The 19,748-nt window shown below is 37.2% G+C and overlaps 2 pseudogenes; one reads left to right on the top strand and one right to left on the bottom strand.

The window, feature by feature from the left end:
• LOC124087141 (heat shock protein HSP 90-beta-like) overlaps positions 1–7,647 on the bottom strand; it is a 92,075-nt pseudogene extending 84,428 nt beyond the window's left edge.
• An 8,639-nt stretch (positions 7,648–16,286) lies between these two features.
• On the top strand, positions 16,287–16,837 carry LOC124087434 (large ribosomal subunit protein uL22-like; annotated as a pseudogene).
• The last annotated feature ends 2,911 nt before the right edge of the window (positions 16,838–19,748 follow it).

Genomic DNA, 19,748 nt, shown 5'->3' with positions numbered 1-19,748 from the left:
TTAGGATACAAACAAAATTTAGAGCAAAACAAAAAACCCTTTTTTATAGTGAATCTTAAAATCTATATAATAAATTTCAAAGAAGATACTGAGAACAGGAAAGAATTTCTAAGATTTTAATTTCTACTATTTTTAAATGCTACCAAGAAGCTCACACATAATAAATTTAAAATCAGAGATGGGAAACCATTTCAAAACAGATTTCAAAGGTGAACTCAGATACTGTAAAAGACTATGATGGTTCATTGAACTCTTTTCCATGCATGCCGAACTACTCTCTAGGAGTAACTTTCACAGCTTCAGAAATTAGATTAACTCTCCAAACCCTCAGGGTACTGTTTATTGATTATCTGATGCACAGAAAAAATTATTTTCACTACTCCAGTTATTCCCTGGGCTTCAGGTTTTTCCTCTGTTAACCATATAGTTTGCTAATCACTTAAGAGTTCATGTGACTCTCAAAAAAGTGCTCCATTCATTCACAGTAGTAATTTGGCCACCTAGAAAGTCCAACTAACCAAGTAAGATTCACTCTGATGTCACCATGTCCATGTCACTTCCAGACACAGAGTGGAAAAGGTCAATCTGATATACTCAAGCCGATTAAAGATATATTCTATTGACTGTATAGTCAGTCCAAATGGCCATTATGATTGGCAAGCAAAGCCAATTAAGTAAAGGATGGTGCACTTACAGGTTTTATGCAGTCAGAGCTTTAGTAAGTAATAAATGCTCTGAAAGTCTGATCTTGGTCAGACTTCCTGGGATCATTAACAATCCCTTGGTAATTTTATTAAAAAGAGAGGTATCGATCTTGGCACTCCAGCCAAATTGTGACTTGCAGAATTATAGTCTACCTCCCTACATTCCTTCATATTAGTCGCATATTCCCTGGGACAACACCTGAGCTTTTAGTAGGATTTTCCAGGACACAAGCATTTCCTGGGAGGCCAAAATAGACCCCCTCTGGCCCTACTCAACACAAAGACAATAGGTTTGCAGAAGAGTCTTATCCCAGCATGTATGTATATATTTTAATCCTTTTCAGCAAGAGATGTGTCTTTGGTTATTCCATTGGCAGGATCAACTGAACGGGACTTTGACAGATGTTTATTTGCAATGGTCTAGTTTCTCTCCAGATCATTCCAAGAGGGAGAAAGGGAGGTAAAGAGTGAGGAGCAAAACTGTGAGTTACAACTCCTACTGGAAGAAGAAAAAAATGAATAATTAACTTTAGTGCTACTTGTAAACCACTAGCCCTGATGCTTCAGAAATTAAAGACTGGAAGACACCAAACAATTCCATTATTTTAACCAATTCAGAAATATGTTCTTTCTCTCTCTCTCTCTCTCTCTCTCTCTCTCTCTCTCTCTCTCTCTCTGTCCCTCTCCCTCTCCCTCTCTCTCTAAAAGAAAATATTCTTTACAGGGGTGCAAATTAACATGGCCTCCAGTGGCTGGCCAAGTGAGGTCGACAAGTACCATGGCCACAGTCTGCAGTATAGTTGGGATGAGAACCATGCACTAAATGATTTTTCAAGTCATCCTGTCTTACAACTTTGTCAATAGGAAACTAAATAGTTGAGTGTTTTATTTTATTCACAAAATTAGTCTATTCAGGGAAGAAGAAAATGAGCTGAGGCTCTGGTTTGATACCACGTCCGTTTTAATAAGCATCACACAGGCATTAATAGGTTGACAGAGTTCTAGTTTTTCATCTGCTTGCCTTGGTATAATATGTAGCTCAAGCCCCAACAAACTCTAGGGAGAGATTTGCTTGTTAATAAGGTTAGAGGAACTGTTATCATGGAAAACAATAAAAATGACCACAGCTCAAAAGCTTAAATGCCATCTCTATGCATTTAAACTATAGCAAAATTGGCTGCAAAAAATACATCTAGTTAACACATGAGCACATATTGAGGTCTAAAAAATCATCTTTTCTCTTTTTAAGCAATACTGACACTCATTAGCACCTTTGAATATAATTTCATGCAATTTAACTTTTTTATTTATAAAACTGTTTCCAGGTGTGATTATCATTCATCCATCACAAGATATATTTTTAAAAATAAAAAATGACAGCATTCAGTTCCAGAATTTATGTATGCTAGTAGAATACTCTAATTATACAACTAAGTAATTTTGTTAATGTAATTTTTTGGGGTAGTAGGTTACATTCTCTAAAGATGTTTGCAAGGTTAAAAAAAATAGTCTGGTATTTTCCATCAGCACTTTTCGTTATTTTTTTGTGGAATATAACTATGAAGCCTAAGGTGATGCTTGGTAATTTTCTTTCTCAAGTTCATTTTTTTTAAATCTGCATAACCAAAAACTCTAAGGACGAGAAGAAATATCATCCTTTCTGCTTCATTGTTACCAGAGAAAACTGTGGCAGCAGAGTATGAAAGAAGTATGGTCCTAAAGTTGAGAAACCTGAGGACAATTAGAGACAGACTTCATGTACTTGGGAATCCTGGCAAGGAAAGGACAAGTTACCCCCAGTACTAAAGAACCTCAGGAAAATATTCCATTTGATATAGGAATACAATCAGGTAGAGATACAATTGCAATTGTTCATTCGTTCCACATTTTTTGAGCACCAACTAGATGACAGGTAATGTAGGTGGTGGAGATTGACTGATGCAAAGGATGGCTCTTTGTTGCAACCTGGAGGGGCAGACAGACACACAGGGATTTGCATGTGGTGATTGAGACTGAGTGTGAAAGACGAGCTTCTCCAGGGAATAAATGATGTACTCAGGAAAACATTTGTCAAGCCAACTCTGTAGGAAGATGGTTAGGTTAAGGAACGGCAAAGAACAAACGGTCTCAGGGATCCTCAGCAGCAGTCTGAGCCTGAGATTCTGTCCACAGACACCCAGTGGTTTCCAGCTTAAAAGTACCCTATTCCTTGGATTGTGAGTGCTCATGGATAAGATGATCTATGGGACACTCCCTGCTGTGGGACTTTCTGCCTACTGCATTGTTTATTTTTCCTTTCTCATAATTAAACCTTTTTCTAATCCTATAAGGTAATAATATTTGCAAATGGATAACACCTGGCTATCCAACATGATTAATTTTCCAGGCTTCTGGGGAAAGAGTTATTCAAGCCAAAAGAAATCTAACACACCCCCAGAAGTAACTTGAGCCCTTCATAATACGAATACATGAGTGCAGAGGTTAAATGTATATTCAACACAGAGAAATCATGAATATTTTTCCCTATGTGTGTGTGTGTGTGTGCATGTAATCAAATGATTCTAAGCTTGTAGGGTGTGCTTTATATCTATATCATATGTTATCCAGATACCAGTTGTATATTATAAGCTGCATATGCAATACCATATGGACACTATAAAATATCACATGTGTTGTCAGGATAATTTTACATTTAGTGCATGATTAAAATGTCCTGTATTATACACCGATCTTTTCTGTGTGTACATGGATTTGTCTAACAAATTGCCTTCATTATCAAATTCAGATAAAAATCAGAGTTAAAGCCTCTTTACTTAAATTTAATAAAAAGCAATATGGAAACGTGAATACAGTTTGTTTTTTCTTCACTAGATTTTTCTGCCATGCAGCATTTAACACTGGTGCAGCTGTCAATACCCATTCATCTGCTATCGGGCAGCTTTTTCCTTTCACTCACTGTGACATTTTTAAAGTGGCAAAAAAAAAAGCTTAAAACAGCATATTTGTCACTTTTTTTTTCTTTCTGGTGACCTTTTAAGCACTAGGGAAAATTACTCTATATGTACTAAACCCTTTAATCATTATACATACATTTCACAATAGTGCTTTATATAGAGGTACCATTTAATTAAATTTTAAAAATGTACATTGTACATACTGCTGTTCATTTAATTACTCAAAAATTTAAACATTAAAAAAAACTCCTATCTCTAGCTACAGCAACCATGTAAAGCAACTGTAATTCATATTATTTTTATAAGTGAAATTTCAAAAATAAATAATTACGCTCTCTTAGCTTCCAGCTTTTAAATTCACATAAATTGTTACATGAAATACATCTCTTTAATAAATAATAAAGGTATGTTGATGGTGAGGTGTGACAGGGAAGGTTTTGAGAAAGAAGATGTAAGCTTACATCTCACCTCTATTTTGGATCAGCTGTGTGACCTTGAGGTCACTGAGTAGGTCTAATTTAAACCTAGTATCTCATCATGTGTAAAATAAGATACTTCACACCGTGTGACTGTGAGGGCCATATTAGCAAACATTTGTGCATGTGCTCTGAAATCTATAAAAATGAACAATAACAGGACTTCTAGTTCAAAAGTATATTTTGTGTTTTCTAGAAATAGTGAACAAGTTTCAAATTCTTACAATACACCAAAAAGAAACCAAATTTTTTAAATAGGCTTAAATATCAACATTAGCAACACATTATTTTAAATTACTGTGCTTTCTACATTGGGCATGGTGGCACATACCTGTAATCCCAGCTGCTCAGGAAGCTGAGGCAGGAGGATTACAAGTTTGAGGCCATCCAGGGCAGATTGGTGAGATACTGTCTTAAAAGAAAGACAAAAAAAAAAAAGTACTCAGATATGGATGCCTCTGTGGTGAAGCATTTGCCTAATATGCTTGAGGTCCAGGTTTAATCCCCAACTCTGCAAAAAAAAAAAAGTTATTTTTACATGTCCTTTCTAGAAACAGAAACACTACTGCACCTGCTATGAAATGGCTTTTAAAATGACCAAGAATAATTGCCAATTTAGTCTCATTTTTATTCTTATCACTTTTAATATAATTATCATGTCTTTAAAAACAACCAGGTCTTTTCACTTCTGCCCTCTCTACACTATGACCTGTCATGGTGACCTGGCATGGGTATCAGGTTAGCAGTCCTAGGACAACATATGAACTTCAACATTTACAACTTCAACATTCACCAAGAATAACTCAGCTCCTCCTCAAAGTAACAGCTTTCTCAACTCTACCAAAGAGAATACAATATCTACCACAGAGGGGTCTTTGTGGGTCATCAATGCTGTGTAGTCAGTCCTGGTATGTAATGAGGCTCTTGGTAAGTGGTGTATATTCCTGTAGTTCTGGCCAGAAATCTCTCACCCTACTTTGTGATGAAGGCAACTTGGTGACCTTGTAGATTCTGCAGTTCAGTAAGAATCCAGGCAGGAATCAAGAGGAAGGTGTCCTCACCTTTCAAGTAATCCTGTTGGAGCCCTCCACATCTGGCTTTGGCATTCTAGTGAAGCAGGACCTGGGTGGGGCAGCCCTGCCCTCAAGGCCAAAAAATCATTTTGTCTCTCTCCTCCTTGCTCCTTCTTCTCACATTGATAGGGTAGTAGAGAAGCAGAATTGGGGGTGCCTGTTGGTATAGGACTGCTCTAATAAAGCATGCTATCATCATAATAAAAATGAGTACTAGGATCATTTGAAACCATTTATATCAGAAAGATTTAGAATGGGAATTTGGGCTGGTCACAAATAATGAATAAAATTCTCCAGGCTGTCAGAAATGAGGAGAAAGATTCCTTAACAAAGACATTAAATAGCATGTCCAAACCTCAGAGGAATGGAATGCATGAATGGTCAGGTCATTGTGCTGAAGCCTGTTGAGATCGGGTGAAAATTGTCAGTGAGTGTCTTATTGCACCATCCCAAAGACTGGGTTTTATCTTCTATTCAGTTAGGACCTAGTGAAGTCTTCAGCAAGGAAATAACATTCAGATTTGTGTTTGGGGAAGATCAATTTAACATTTATGAGGAGTGAAAAATAGCTCCGTAGCCTTTGGAACAGTTTAGGCAAGGAGTGTGAGACTGAACTCAGGTGATGTAAGTTAGGAAAGGGAACTAGAAGGTGGAGCCAGCACATCTTAATAAATGAATGTGAGGGGTAAGGAGAAGAGAGGACCTGGGGATTATTCCTAGTTTCCTGTCTAGTTTGACTAATTGGATAGTGAAAAAGACTAAACACAATAAAATATTATTTCAATTTAAAAATGCTTGAAACAATTATACCAGAAGATAAAATAAAACAGTCACATGTTTTCACTTAGTTGCCATAAATGTCTGTATTTAAAGAGATAGATTTCGTTTATGTATTGTGAAATAAAGGGCAAATAATTATATTCCCATATACTTAAAATCACCTTGAAGCTGGAGGCAGTGTTGCATCCTGTAATACCAGCAACTTGGAAGCTGAGGCAGGAGGATCCCAAGTTCACAAGTTCAAGACCAGTCTGGACAACTTAGTCAGAACCTGTCTCAAAATAAAATTTTTAAAAAGCCAGGGATGTAGCTCAGTGCTAGAGCAACACTGGGTTCAATCCCTAGTACCACCACCACACACACACACACACACACAAAAAAAAAAAAAATCACTTTGAATGTGTAAGAGCTACTAATGCTAGGTCATCTTACAAGCCATAATACTCTTCCAAATTGGGGGATAACTCTCAGAAACATTATATTATGCCTGATGATGTTCTCAACAAAACAGATTATAATTTCTCCTTAGCTTACATGACAGATACATTCATAGAAAATTCTCTATATGTTTTGGGCTGGGGTTGTGGCTCAGTGGTAGAGCGCTCACCTAGCACATGTGAGGCCCTGGGTTCTATCCTCAGCACCACATATAAATACATAAGTAAAATAAAGGTAAAAAAATGTTAAAGAAAAAGAAAATTCTCTATATGATTAAATGGTACAAACTTACTTTGTGTTCACAGGTACAATTGTTACAGCCTTGGCTCAGGAATTTGTAAGCAGCTTTTCTCCACCTACATATGTGGCCCGTGGGAATATTTAAATGAAAGGACCAGATTACAGGACAAATCTTTGTGTGAGACTGTCTTGTGCAACACCTTAAGATGTTCAGCATCCCTGCCTCTGTGTGCCACTGTAATTCCTGATTCATTGTGACACCCTAATCATTGAAATGATTAAAAATCTTCCTTGCAAATTCCCAACCATTCCGAAGAGATAATGTTACTCTAACCCCATTGAGAACTAGCATGCTTGAGGAACATTCCTCTTTTCTCAACTAAGATAGGGATCATTTCAAATCAGAAATTTTTAAAAATCAACTTACTTAAAAGGAACTTTGTTCCTCCTGAGAAATTCTTTTCAGTGTGATTCAGCTCGTGTAATACATACTAATACCCAATCAGTAAGGATGAGAAGGAGAAAGAGAATGTCATATCCACTCTAGTTTTTAGGAAAAATCTCCTCTGTGTCTGAGCGTTTGTGTGACCTTCATCGATTCATGAACTGTCATAGACATTTCTCCTTACCTGTAAGTCGAGTTGGAGGTGAGATGTGAAGAATGGCCACATCTTTAATGGGTGAGTCTTACCCACAGGTTTGTTGGATCCAGTGTTGTGCTGGAGCTGGTTCATATCACCTTGTGAGAGCCAATCTAAATTTTCAGGAATTTTGTGAGCCAACTGACAATATGTTGGAAACTTGAAATTGACTATGGCGATAATATTTAAACCATAGAAATTGGCAAACATTAAAAATCAGGATCTTCCCACAATCTAGAGTCAGTTATTAAACATTTACCAGTACTCAGCTGATTGAAGCTTTCGTCATCCTGAAGAAACAGGGAGAGGTGGTCACTGAAAGGAATTTTACAAACACCCATCATCCTCCATGTCCCCTCTGGCTTCGCGGACTGCACACAACAAACTTAATGCTTGTAATAATGCCAACATTGTTGGTAGTGGACATGCTGATGCTCTTCTTTTGATTCACCCATGCAAATATTTCATTGGTGGAGTTGTCCCTGTGTTTGGCATTGATAGAGACAGCTAAATTGGCTCACCTTAAATAGTCAGTTCTAGAAAATTCCAGCACCTCCTTCTGTCAAGGAATGCAATTCAGTCCTCTAATCACTGTAACTATGTTTTTCTCAGATTCAACTTGGACATAAACTCAGATTTGCTCACTCTTCAATCAATCTGCTACCTCTGCAAATCCAAGCCTGGGGGAAAACCCACCACAACCCCAAAAAGCAACCTGAAACTCACAAATCCCTTAGCCTCAGCTTCTGGCCAAAAGGAGCTGAGAGTTTGTCAGCTTCAAGTCCCTAGAGGCTACAGAAGTCAGTCAAATCTGCCGACTCAACACATTTTGCTTTAACTCAGAACGATGCCAACTGAAGGTGAATGGTAAGAGAGATTTCCAGGGACTGGGAAAACTAAGGAGAAGGGAATATATAGTAATAGTAGCAATTTCTACTTCAAACAATCTGACAGCACGTTTTCTAGCTATTCTGTGTCCTTTATCCACCTTGACCTCTAAGTTAGGTATTATTTTGGCTACTTTACAAGTGGCAAAATTAGGATGGATAAATAAATCAGCTACTTCCAGGACATTTAGAGAAATGAGAACTAAAAGCCTGGTCTCCTGATGTCTTTCACTCAACCATTTTTACTCTAGATACACAATTCCCATTTGGTAACATGAAGATAACATAACTAAAGGATCCCTGGAACCACATCTATGCTTACGTTTTTGTGCACATGAACTTATTTTTTTTAAGTTCAAATAGTCAAACATCCATTTAGTTCAATAGAATTCCAGCATTTAAAAAATCAATACAATCTACAATAACTCCATATGCTAATTGCTCTTTTTATCTTCTTTCTTTTCCTTTTTAAAATAGATTTCTTAAGGTATAATAGGCATACAATTAATACAGTGAATGTATAATATCATAAATTTTAATACATGTATATACCAAGAAACCATTACTGCATTCAAGAGAGTGACCATATCTTCATATCTTCAACTCCAAAATTTCCTCATGCCCTTTGTGACCCCTTTCACTCCCACCCAACCTTCAGGCAACCATGCTTCTTTGAAAAAAGACAAGCTCTCATTTTCTTTTTTTTTAGAGTTTTCCTTTATTTTATTTTATTTTTATGCAAATTTTTTTACATATTTTTACATATAAACTTTTTACATATATACATTTTTAAATATATACATTTTTACTTATATATGACAGCAGAATGCATTACAATTCTTATTACACATATAGAGCACAATTTTTCATATCTCTGGTTGTATATGGTTGTATATATAGTATATTCACACCAATTCATATCTTCATACCTGTACTTTGGATAGAATGATCATCACATTCCACCATCATTAATTACTCCATGCCCCCTGCCTTCCCCTCCAACCCCTCTGCCCTATCTAGAGTTCATCTACTCCTCCCATGTTCCTGCTCCCTATCCCACTATGAATCAGCCTCCTTATATCAAAGAAAACATTCGGCATTTGGTTTTTTGGGATTGGCTAATTTCACTTAGCATCACCTTCAAGCTCTCATTTTTAAAACTTCATAAAAATGAACTCATATAATATGTACTCTATGTCCAGCCTCTTCCACTCAGCATAATGATTTTGAAATATATCCATGTTGTTGCATCTACCAACAGTGCCCTCTGTTTTATTGCTGAATACCATTTCATGAATATGCCACAATTTGTTTATCCATACTTCTATTAATAGATATTTGGATTTTTTCCAGTTCAGGGGTATCATAAATAATGCCTTATGAACACTCATATAAAAGTCTTAGACTGAACATATAATTTCTTTTGGGTTCATAACTCAAAGTGGAATGTCAAGATCATATGATAAGGTGTGCTTGACTTTTTAAGAAACTGCCATACTTTTCCAGACCAGGTGTACTATTTTAAATTCCCAGTTTCATAGTATGAGAATCTGTTCTTTCACATCCTGGCCAATATTTGATACCCTGATCTTTTCAACTGTAGCCATTCTAATGTACTTGTACTGGTACTTCATTATAGTTTTAATTTGGATTTCATGCATTTAACTTGAATTTTTTTTTTTACTTTTAACCAATACATTGAAATTGTACATTTTTAGGGGGTGTGTGATGTTTCAAAACATGTATACATTGAGTGATATTCCAATCAGAGTAAGCATATTTATTTTTTCAAACATTCATCACTTCTTTATGATGAAAACATTCAAATCCTTTCTTCTAGCTTTTTAAAATATATCTAGTACAGTATCGTTATCTATAGTCATGTTATTATGCAACAGAACTCCAGGACTTCTTTCTCTTCTCAAACTATAACTTAATACTTATAACTTCCCTTTCCTTCCCCTCCCCCTACTCCCCCAGCCTCTGGTAACCACCACTCTACTCTCAACTTCTATGAGATCAACTTTTTATATTCCACACACACAAGTGAGATTATGTGTTATTTGTCTTTCTGTGCCTGGCTTATTTCACTTAACACTTATTTCACCTCCAGGACTTGGGGTGTAGCTTAGGGCACAGTAAATGCTTAGCATGTGTGAGGCTCTGAGTTCAGTACCACAACAACAACAAAAAAAAAAAACAGTGACATCAACTTCTATTCTTGTTATTACAAATGACACAATTTCATTCTTTTTATGGCTGAAGAGTATTCCGTTATATATATGTACTACATCTTCTTTATCCATTTGTTAGTTGATAAGACACTTAGGTTGATTCCATTTCTTGGCTATTTTGAATAGTGCTCCAATAAACATGGAAGTGCAGATGTCTCTTCTACATGCTGATTTCCTTTCCTTTGGATATACACCAGGTAGTGGAATTGTTGGATCATAATGTGTCTTATTTTTAATTTTTAAAAGGAACTTCACTCAGTTTTCTATAAGCTAGATTAATTTCTACTCCCACCAACACTGTGTAAGAGTTCCCTTTTCTCCACATCTTCTCCAGCACTCTTGATTATAATCATTTTAAATGGAGTGGGACGATATCTTATTGTGGTTGTAACTTGCATTTACCTGATGATTGGTGATATTAGCATTTTTTTATATATTTGTTGTCCATTTGTATATCTTCTTTTGAGAAATGCCTACTTAGGTCTGTTCATTTTTAAATCAGATTGTTTGGTTTGGTTTGCCATTGAATTGTTTGAATACCTTACATAGTCTAGATATTAAACCTAGAATGATGATGTTAAGCATCTGTTCATGAGCTTATTTGCCATCGATATGTCTTTTTCAGTGAAGTCCTTTTAAACATGCTACCCATTTTTTCTTGCACTATTTTCATGTTGTATTTACATTGTGGATATGCATCCTTTAATAGATATGTGCTTTGCAAATGTTTCCTCCCTAGCCTGTGGCTTGTCGTTTCATTCTTTTAACAATGTCCTTTGGAGAGGACCAATTTTAATATTGATGATGTCTAATTTATGAATAATTTATAGATCATGATTTTGGTGTCATACCTATGAAGTAGTCCACTAACCAAGGTCACAATGATTTTTACTTTTCTTCTTCTAGAAATGTCATAGTTTTATATTTAGATTTGTGATTCAAGTTAACTTTGAATTAATTTTTGTATGTGGTTCAAGGCTTAATATTTGTTTGTTGTTTTGCATGTAAATATACAATTGTTCTAGCACCATTTCCTGAGTTGACTCTGAATCTTTGTCCAAATCCATGTATACATAAGCATATTTCTGTCCTCTATTCTGTTTTATGGATTCATTTATTTATCATCTTATTCAGCTTGGGTTGCTCTAGCAAAGTGCCATAGACTGGGTACCTTAGACCCTGGCCAAAAGAAAAGTGTGTCTTTCGGTGAAATCTTTTTCACGTTCTGTGTCTCTCTCCCTGTGGGCTAGTGAGATGAGGACAGCATCTAGGACAGTGCATTTTTAAGTATGGGTCCCTGACCAGCAGCACCAGTGTCATGGGAAACTTGTTAAGAATGAAAATTGTTGGACCTCATCCCTTATTATTAAATCAGAAACTCTGGAGTTGGGGCCCAGCCCTCTGTGTTTTAAAAAGCCTTCCAAGTGCTGGGCGTAGGTAATGCCAGCAACTCAAGAGGCTGAGGCAGAGGATTTCAAGTTCAAAGCCAGCCTCAGCAACTTTAGTGAGGCCCTAAGCAACTTAGTAAAACCCTGTTTCAAAATAAAAAAAAAAAAAATTTAAAGGCTGGGGATGTGGCTCGGTGGATAAGCACCTCAAGGTTCAATCCCTGGTCCCAAAAAAGAAAAAAGTCCTCCAGGTGATTTCGATGCATGCTATGCTTGAATATAGTTGCCCTGGGGATGCAAATCATCAGTTTCAATCTAGTTGTCTGGCTATGCTTGGGAGGAGTCACCCATTCTCCAAGGACCATCTGCCCAACGCTACCCTCTACTGTGTTGGAAAGATAAACTCTTTGTTTGAGATTTTGTAACTTTTGCTTCTTTGATGCACCACCTTAACCCATCCCCATGGTGCCTCTACTATACTGACCTCCAGTCAGAGAAGATTCTTTCAGATGACGTTTCTCAAAAATGCTATCAAGATTATCACTTTATGTTAACTTTTATTTGCTTACACTGAGGGTACATCATAAGAACTGGTAGTACCTTACCTATATAAACTTTGATATTTTTAAAAGTTGGGTAAGTAACAAAGTTATATAACATGCTATATTCAAAGTTATAAACTTATAAATTGTCATATATGTTTTAATCAGCTTTTTCACCACTGTAACTAAAAGACCCAAACAGAACAACTGTAGAGGAGGAAAAGTTTATTTGGGGGCTCATGGTTTCAGAGGTCTCAGTACATAGACAGCAGACTCTATTCTTTGGGGCTCAAGGTAAGAGAGGACATCATGGTAGAAGAGTGTGGTGGAGGGAAGCAACTCACATGATGATCAGAAAGCAGAGAGAGGGAGAGATCTCCATTGCCGGACTCGAATATATACCCCAAAGCCACACCTCCAATGCCCTATCTCCTCCAGCCACACCCACCTGCCACTCGATTAATTCCATTAGGTGATTAACTCACGATTGGGTTAAAGTTCTCATAACCCAATCATTTTACCTCTAAACCTTCTTTCATTTTCTCACGCATGAATTTTGGGGGGATTCCTCATATCCAAACCATAACAATATATGTCAGTCTTTAAAAATTATAAAACATATATTTTCTGCCATTTTTCCCTTTTTGCATAATTTTTTCTAGTTTTAAAGAAAAAATATGAAGTTTTTTTCCCCTCCAAACTATTCACTATCCATTCCATCATGTGAGTCCTTCAGTTGTCAGTAGCTGCAAGAATTACCCTAAAGACTTGTTCAAAGGAATTGAAGAGGAATGAGTAGCCCTAGCTGCTGCTGAAACTGAAAGAATGCTTTAAATAATATTCACAGTTGATTATTCCTCACACAGAAAAAAAATAATTATGACCCAGAAAAAAAATTTATATTTTATGGTCATGTACAGAGATAGATCTATCTACATGACCTCATATATGGATGTATTTTACATGTGCACATGTGTGTTCAGTCTAATTACTCTTGGTGGAAAATTTTCAATAGCTCACCATGAAGGACATTTTATGATGCTTGAATGAGCCTGTCAAACTTGACTCGAGTTCTTCCTAGTGACAGGAAAACTCAAGTGTTCACAGCTCATTCAATATTCTACTTATTTGCTAAGTACCTACTCTGTATCAGGCAGCCTCCTCATTTCTGAGCAGTTGTAATTGTTAAAAAGTTGTAACTCTGGGGCTGGGGATGTGGCTCAGAGGTAGAGCACTCTCCTAGCATTCGTGAGGCACTGGGTTCGATCCTTAGCACTGCATAAATGTAAAATAAAGATATTGGGTCCACCTATAGCTAAAAATTTTTCTTAAAAGTTGTAACTTCTGTTAAATGAACCCCATCACCCGGTAAATAGCTTTATCGTGGTTTCATTGCAGATACAACGTGCGCTGGGGTTATAGACATGATAGCCCTCAAGAAACTCACAGTGTCATTGGGGAAGAGACTGGGATTAATAAGAGCCAGGATGTGGATGTACAGAGCTATAAGAAACAAAGAGGAAGCCTTGAGCTAACTCTGCTTAAGGGACTGTCAGAGAAGGCCTCAGAGAGAACATGGTATCAGAGATTCCTAAAGATGAACAGAAATCAAGAGGAAGAACATTCCAGGCACCAGGAAACACATGGATACAAGCAGAGAAGCATTGAAAAACATGGCATAATTAGCTTCCAGTAGTTCAGTATGTCTAAAATAAAAAGTTGTGAGAAAGAAGCAAAGACTACTGAAAATCAGTGAGAAGCAGATTAACAAAAAAGATTTGTACACCACAATAAGTAGTTCAGACTTAATTGTCCAGGCAGAGGGGAAGCAGCAAAGAACATTACATGAGGGAGTAACATGATTAGTTTTCTGATTTGAAAGATTTCTCTGACTGAAGTATGACCTCCAACTTATAATTGTTCAACTTAAGATTTTGTTTGACTTTATGATGGTGCAAAAGTGACATGCATTTAATAGAAGCCCTTGAACTTCAAATTTGGGTCTTTTCCCTGGCTATCAAGATGCAGTATGATTCTCTTGCACAATATTGTGTTGTGCCAATGAGAGCAACTCCCAGTCAGCCACACGATCACAAGGAGCAAGTACAATGCACTGTGTTACTAAATTATGATGCTTGGTCAGTGACATGTATTAAGTGCATTTCCAATTTACAATGGGTTTATCAGGAACCCCCATCTGAAGTTGAAGAGCATTGGTATAGAGAATGAATCAGAGAAAGGAGAAAACAAAAGAGAAAGGAAACGTGTGTGTAACATCTGTTAGTTTCATCCCCATCTTTTCTCCTATCCTCTCTGTTTCTTTCTCCTGAAATAGAAAATGTGGCTAAACTATGAAAGTAAAAGTGAGGATATTGCCAAGTGTGGTGGTGCATGACTATAATCCCAAACACTTGGGAGACTGAGGCAGGAGGATTGCAAGTTTGAGACCAGCCTCAGAAACTTACTGAGACCCTGTCCCAAAATAAAAATTTAAAAGAGACAGGTTCTGCTCAGTGGTTAAGCACCTCTGGGTTCAATTCCCAGTACCAAAGAGAGAGAGAGAGAGAACATAGATGAATCAAAAGATTTGAGAGATATGGAATACAATTTTCTCGAGGTTCATGACATATTCAGTATGGGAAGTGAGGAAGAGAACTCTACTTTTGTTCTGTGGAGGGAAGACCCTGTGACAATCCTTCAGTCATTTGAGAATTATTATTGAATTCTTTCCCACACCATTAAAAAAAATTTCTTAGGCCTCCTGTTCTCCAGAGTTATTTAGGTATAGAGGGTACCTGATCTAAAATTTCTCATCAGTTTACTCCACACTTAGTAAATAGATAAATGCATTCCATTTCAGTCCATAGGTATTTACACCAGTTGAGAGATCTCTCTCACTGCTCAGTTGTCAAGAAAATACATTAATGCCTCTAATTCAAGAACAAAAATAAAATCACTCAGAAATAAAGTTTAACATTTCATATTTTTGGCACTTTAAATATTCCTCTATTTGTGCTATCCTAACATGAGCATATGACTTGCAAAGTGAAGTAGCCATAAATCAGGCTACTATAACACCCTCCTTACAGACATTTGTCAGGAAAAATAATTAGTATACTGGCGAAGAGAACACTAATAGAACATGCATTTCATTTCAGTTGGTCCTTATTCAACAACTGCAAAGAGTTCCAAAGAAATAGACAAAGAAAATTAGAATTATCATGATCCTCTCCCCAGCCCTAATGATGAAGCCCATTTCTTGAGGCTGGCAAAACTCCTGGACCTAATCCTTATTTTTTAACCTATTGATCCTTTTCCATCAGTGGCAGACTTGTTCTGCTGCAAGGGATGGGTTTCCAAATTGGCCTGAGCGAGGCGTGTGGGTTAGAAACAATATTGTCATTGGCCTAATTTTGGCAGGATTCGTGGAAAGTCAGACAACTGTTATGTTTTGGAGTTGTGGATTAATAGTGCCCTCTGTTTTCCATTTTTGCTCCCAGCAACAGAATTACCAGATGGCCAAGAAGCCACTAAAACAGAACTGAAGTCCCAATACAATGGAAAAAGACCAACCCAGTAAACTCTCTAACATCTATTTAGTGGCTTAAAATAGCAATCTGAATGATCTAAAGATGTAAGGAGGGAAAAATTTTAAAAAAGCAGAAACTAAGCCTAAATCCTTACATTCGAATACTTGGTCTTTTTAGAGAATAAATTTATCACAGATTTCAGCACCCTCAAAATATATCCCCTGACCTCCCAAATGCCAAACTGTATAGCCCCTGGACCACAAGTGCCTGAAGACTTCAAAGATTCTTCCCATCTTCAGAGACTCTCAGTCAGCAGACAGGGTGGAACTTAGGAGCAAATATTCATAAACATTTTGGTAGTGTTTCTCTTCCTGTAAGCAGCCTAGGTGATTTATGAAAATGGTCTACTACTTTCTTGACCTGAAAAACCCCACAAAATTAGGCAAATCAAGAGGTTCAAATCTTTGCATTCACTGCAAGAATACCAGTGAAACTGCGCAGGCCATCAAGGGTATGCATATCCAAAAAGCCACCAAGTACCTGAAAGATGTAACTTTAAAGAAGCACTGTGTGCCATACAGGTGTTATAGGTGGAGTTGGAAGGGTGTCCAGGTTAAAAAGTGGGGATAGACACAGGAACAGTGGCCCAAAAAGAGTGCTGAATTTATGATGCACATGCTTAAAAATGCAGAGAGTAGTGTTGAACTTAAGGGTTTAGATGTCAATTCTCTGGTCATTGAACATATCCAGCTAAACAAACACCTAAGATGTGCCGCCATATTTACAATGTTCACAGTGGGATTAACCCATACATGAGTTCCTCCTGCCAAACTGAGATGATCCTCACTGAAAAGGAACAAATTGTTCCTAAACCAGAAGAGGAAGTTGCACAGAAGAAAAAGATATCCCAGAAGAAACTAAAGAAACAAAAACTTATGGCACAGGAGTAAATTTAGCATAAAATACATGCAATCAAAAGTAAAAAAAATCTTTGTAGGTGATTGTGGTGGTGTTCACAAACCAGACTAGGGTCTATCTGTGGGAAGAATTTTAAGATGAGGTGCTGGATGTGGAACTGATCAGTTGTGTAGCATTTCAGTTTATACAGGTCCTCTGCACTCACTCCCAAGTTTCTTGTATGTCTCTTAGTGGATAAAGGTTACAGTACTGCTAGGGTTTGGATGTAAACCATTTTTGGAATCTTGGACTCTGATGTGGCAATGTCAACGTGGTGGAACCTTTAAGAGGTGGGGTGTAGTGCAAGGTAACCAGGTCAAAGGACTCCCCCCTCGTGAATGAATTAATGAATGACCTGGAGTATGTGAAGTCTCATGTGAGACAATTTGTTTTCCTGAGAGTAGGTTGTTACAGGGCAAAGATACCCTATGCACTAGGCCCTTCTGTATGTATCTAATTCTATTTTCAATTTCTTTGCTATGTTGTAAAACAAGCAGAAAAAAAAAAAAAAAAAAAAAAAAAAAACCTCATCAGGATGCTGGCCCAGTGGCATTTGGACCTTCCAGCCATCAAAATCAAATACTTTATAAAGTATCCAGTCTTAGATATTTTGATACAGCAATATGAAACAGACTAGGACAAACACCTAATAAAGAAAAGACTTAAATTGAGAACCAGTCCTCTTTGGAATGAAGTCAGGAAACTACCAGGAGGAAAAAAAAAAAAAAGAAACCTCCCTCTCTGATTATGTAAACATGAAGAACTAGTTGGGTACAATTACAAACCAGTTCCCTTCACCATTCATCCTAACCCTGGTTCATTCTCTAAGGCAAGTTCTTTCTCTGCTCCTGGAAGAAATTCTGGGTAGGTGAAATTGCTTTTTTCCAGGCATTCTCAAGTGAATAAAGTCACTTTGTCTGAACAAGAGTCATGTTAGAGCTAAAAGTCAAGTCAAGTTGTAGAGTTTAAAGTTAAAAATTTCCCTTTACGTCACTGGACACCCGTTCTCTCAAGCCTGGCTTTGCATTTTCAACCTTCTCTCAGTTCCTCTCTTGCTTCTCTCCTTCCTCCATCTCACTCAATCAGCTCCTCTCCCTCATGGAAGATTATAAGTGGAACCATAGGCTGGGGAGAAGAGGTAAGTTTACAGAGAGAAAGGTCTTGCCTGACCAACATTGATGCAATCTGACCCAGGTTCCCTCTGACTGATGTATAAAGTTGACTCTTGCTCATGAGATGCATCAAGAGTTCCTTGAAGTGCTCCTGCTATCACTGGAGACCTCTCACTTGCAGAACCTGGTGATTTTGCTTTCAGTTCCTCCCTCACTCCCTTACATCCACCATATCCCTGCAGCCTTCTCTGATGACATCTCCTCGCCCTCTCTGCCCACTGCAGGACCTAAACCAGTTGAAGGAAGCTTTCTCCTCATACATGGCCAAATTTTATCCATGGAAAAGACTCCGTGTCTTCCCTTTCCCATCAGCAAAACAGGCATCTCTGGCCAGAGTTCTAGCTTTTAGGTGCTTCAATCATTTGTCAGATATCAGTCTATGGTGTCCCTAACATCAGGGAACCATGTTAGCATTTTCAGTTTTTCCCATAGACCTATTTTCCCCAAACTGAGGTGAAGAAAAAGTCACCCCCCCATACCACCTCCAGAAGAGATATGTATGAGCAGCATATTAAAAACTCTCTCTAAAAAATCTTCTCTTTAATCTCCAACCAACATCTCTTTCTTACATTAGAGGCAAATGATCTGCAAAATCAGTTTATCTGCCATCTTCTCAAATTGGTATATGGTATATCTATTGTCTTGAGGCCTTACAAGAAACCAGGATTTGAAGAGACCCATTTTACAATTTGGTGGCTAAATTCCTGGTCATTTGGACTGCCGCACTGAGTGGGTCAATGTATTCCCATTAGAGGATCTGAACATGCCATGCATTCAGTTGGCTCTTTGACATTTGAAGTCTGGGCAGTCCAGCAGGTCCCATTTGCCAAGGAGCAATTACTTCTGTAGTGATTAGGTCAGAAATCATATCGCCTGTTTGAATCAAAAGCAGCTATCTGCACCAAAAAAAAAAAAAAAAAAATCAGACCAGTACAGACACAGAAAAGTAAATAAACAACCTATGTTTCTTCCACCAAGAGCAGTACTGAATTGAATAGTAGTAGTTAAAGGTTCTGAGAGTATTAAAGATTACAAGCCAATAGTCATAAGAATGCCAAAGAGATTTGTTAATTTTTCCAATATTAGGAAACATAAACTGAAGTTATTGTTATTATAATAGAAAAAGAACAGTAAGATAGAAGGAGAATAAGAGAAAGAATCCGAACTGGAAAGAAAAATCACAAAAATTTAGATATAACAAGGATTATAAAATCAACTGGTTAAATACCTTCATTTTAAATAAAATAGTAACAACAGTACCCCTGCCACTCTATTTTGAACATTTACTATGTCTTAAGAACTGTATATGTGTTATTTCATTTAATCGTCATATATGATTGTGGTATGTTATAGTCCTTGGGTCTTTACTCATTTCCTTCCTATGTTTACGTAACCTACTGTGCACAGTACTGGGTAGAAGATATTTCCTCAGTCCATCAATGTTGGGCCTGATCATGTGACTTGCTTGGACCAATATGATGTTAGCACATGTAATAAATAGAGGTATTTGTTTTGGATTGTTCCCCTTTCATTTAACCTTGTTTTGTTTGTAATTTTTTATTATTTTTATTTTTTTTAAAGAGAGAGAGAGAATTTTTAATATTTATTTATTTTTTAGTTTTCGGCAGACACAACATCTTTGTTTGTATGTGGTGCTGAGGATCGAACCCGGGCCACATGCATGCTAGGCGAGCACGCTACCGCTTGAGCCACATCCCCAGCCCTGTTTGTA

Source organism: Marmota monax, unplaced genomic scaffold (genome assembly GCF_021218885.2).
Source record: "Marmota monax isolate L192 unplaced genomic scaffold, Marmota_monax_Labrador192_F-V1.1 WCK01_AAM20220418_F8-fsc00012, whole genome shotgun sequence".
Lineage (NCBI taxonomy): Eukaryota > Metazoa > Chordata > Mammalia > Rodentia > Sciuridae > Marmota > Marmota monax.
This window is presented reverse-complemented; position numbering and strand designations above follow the sequence as displayed.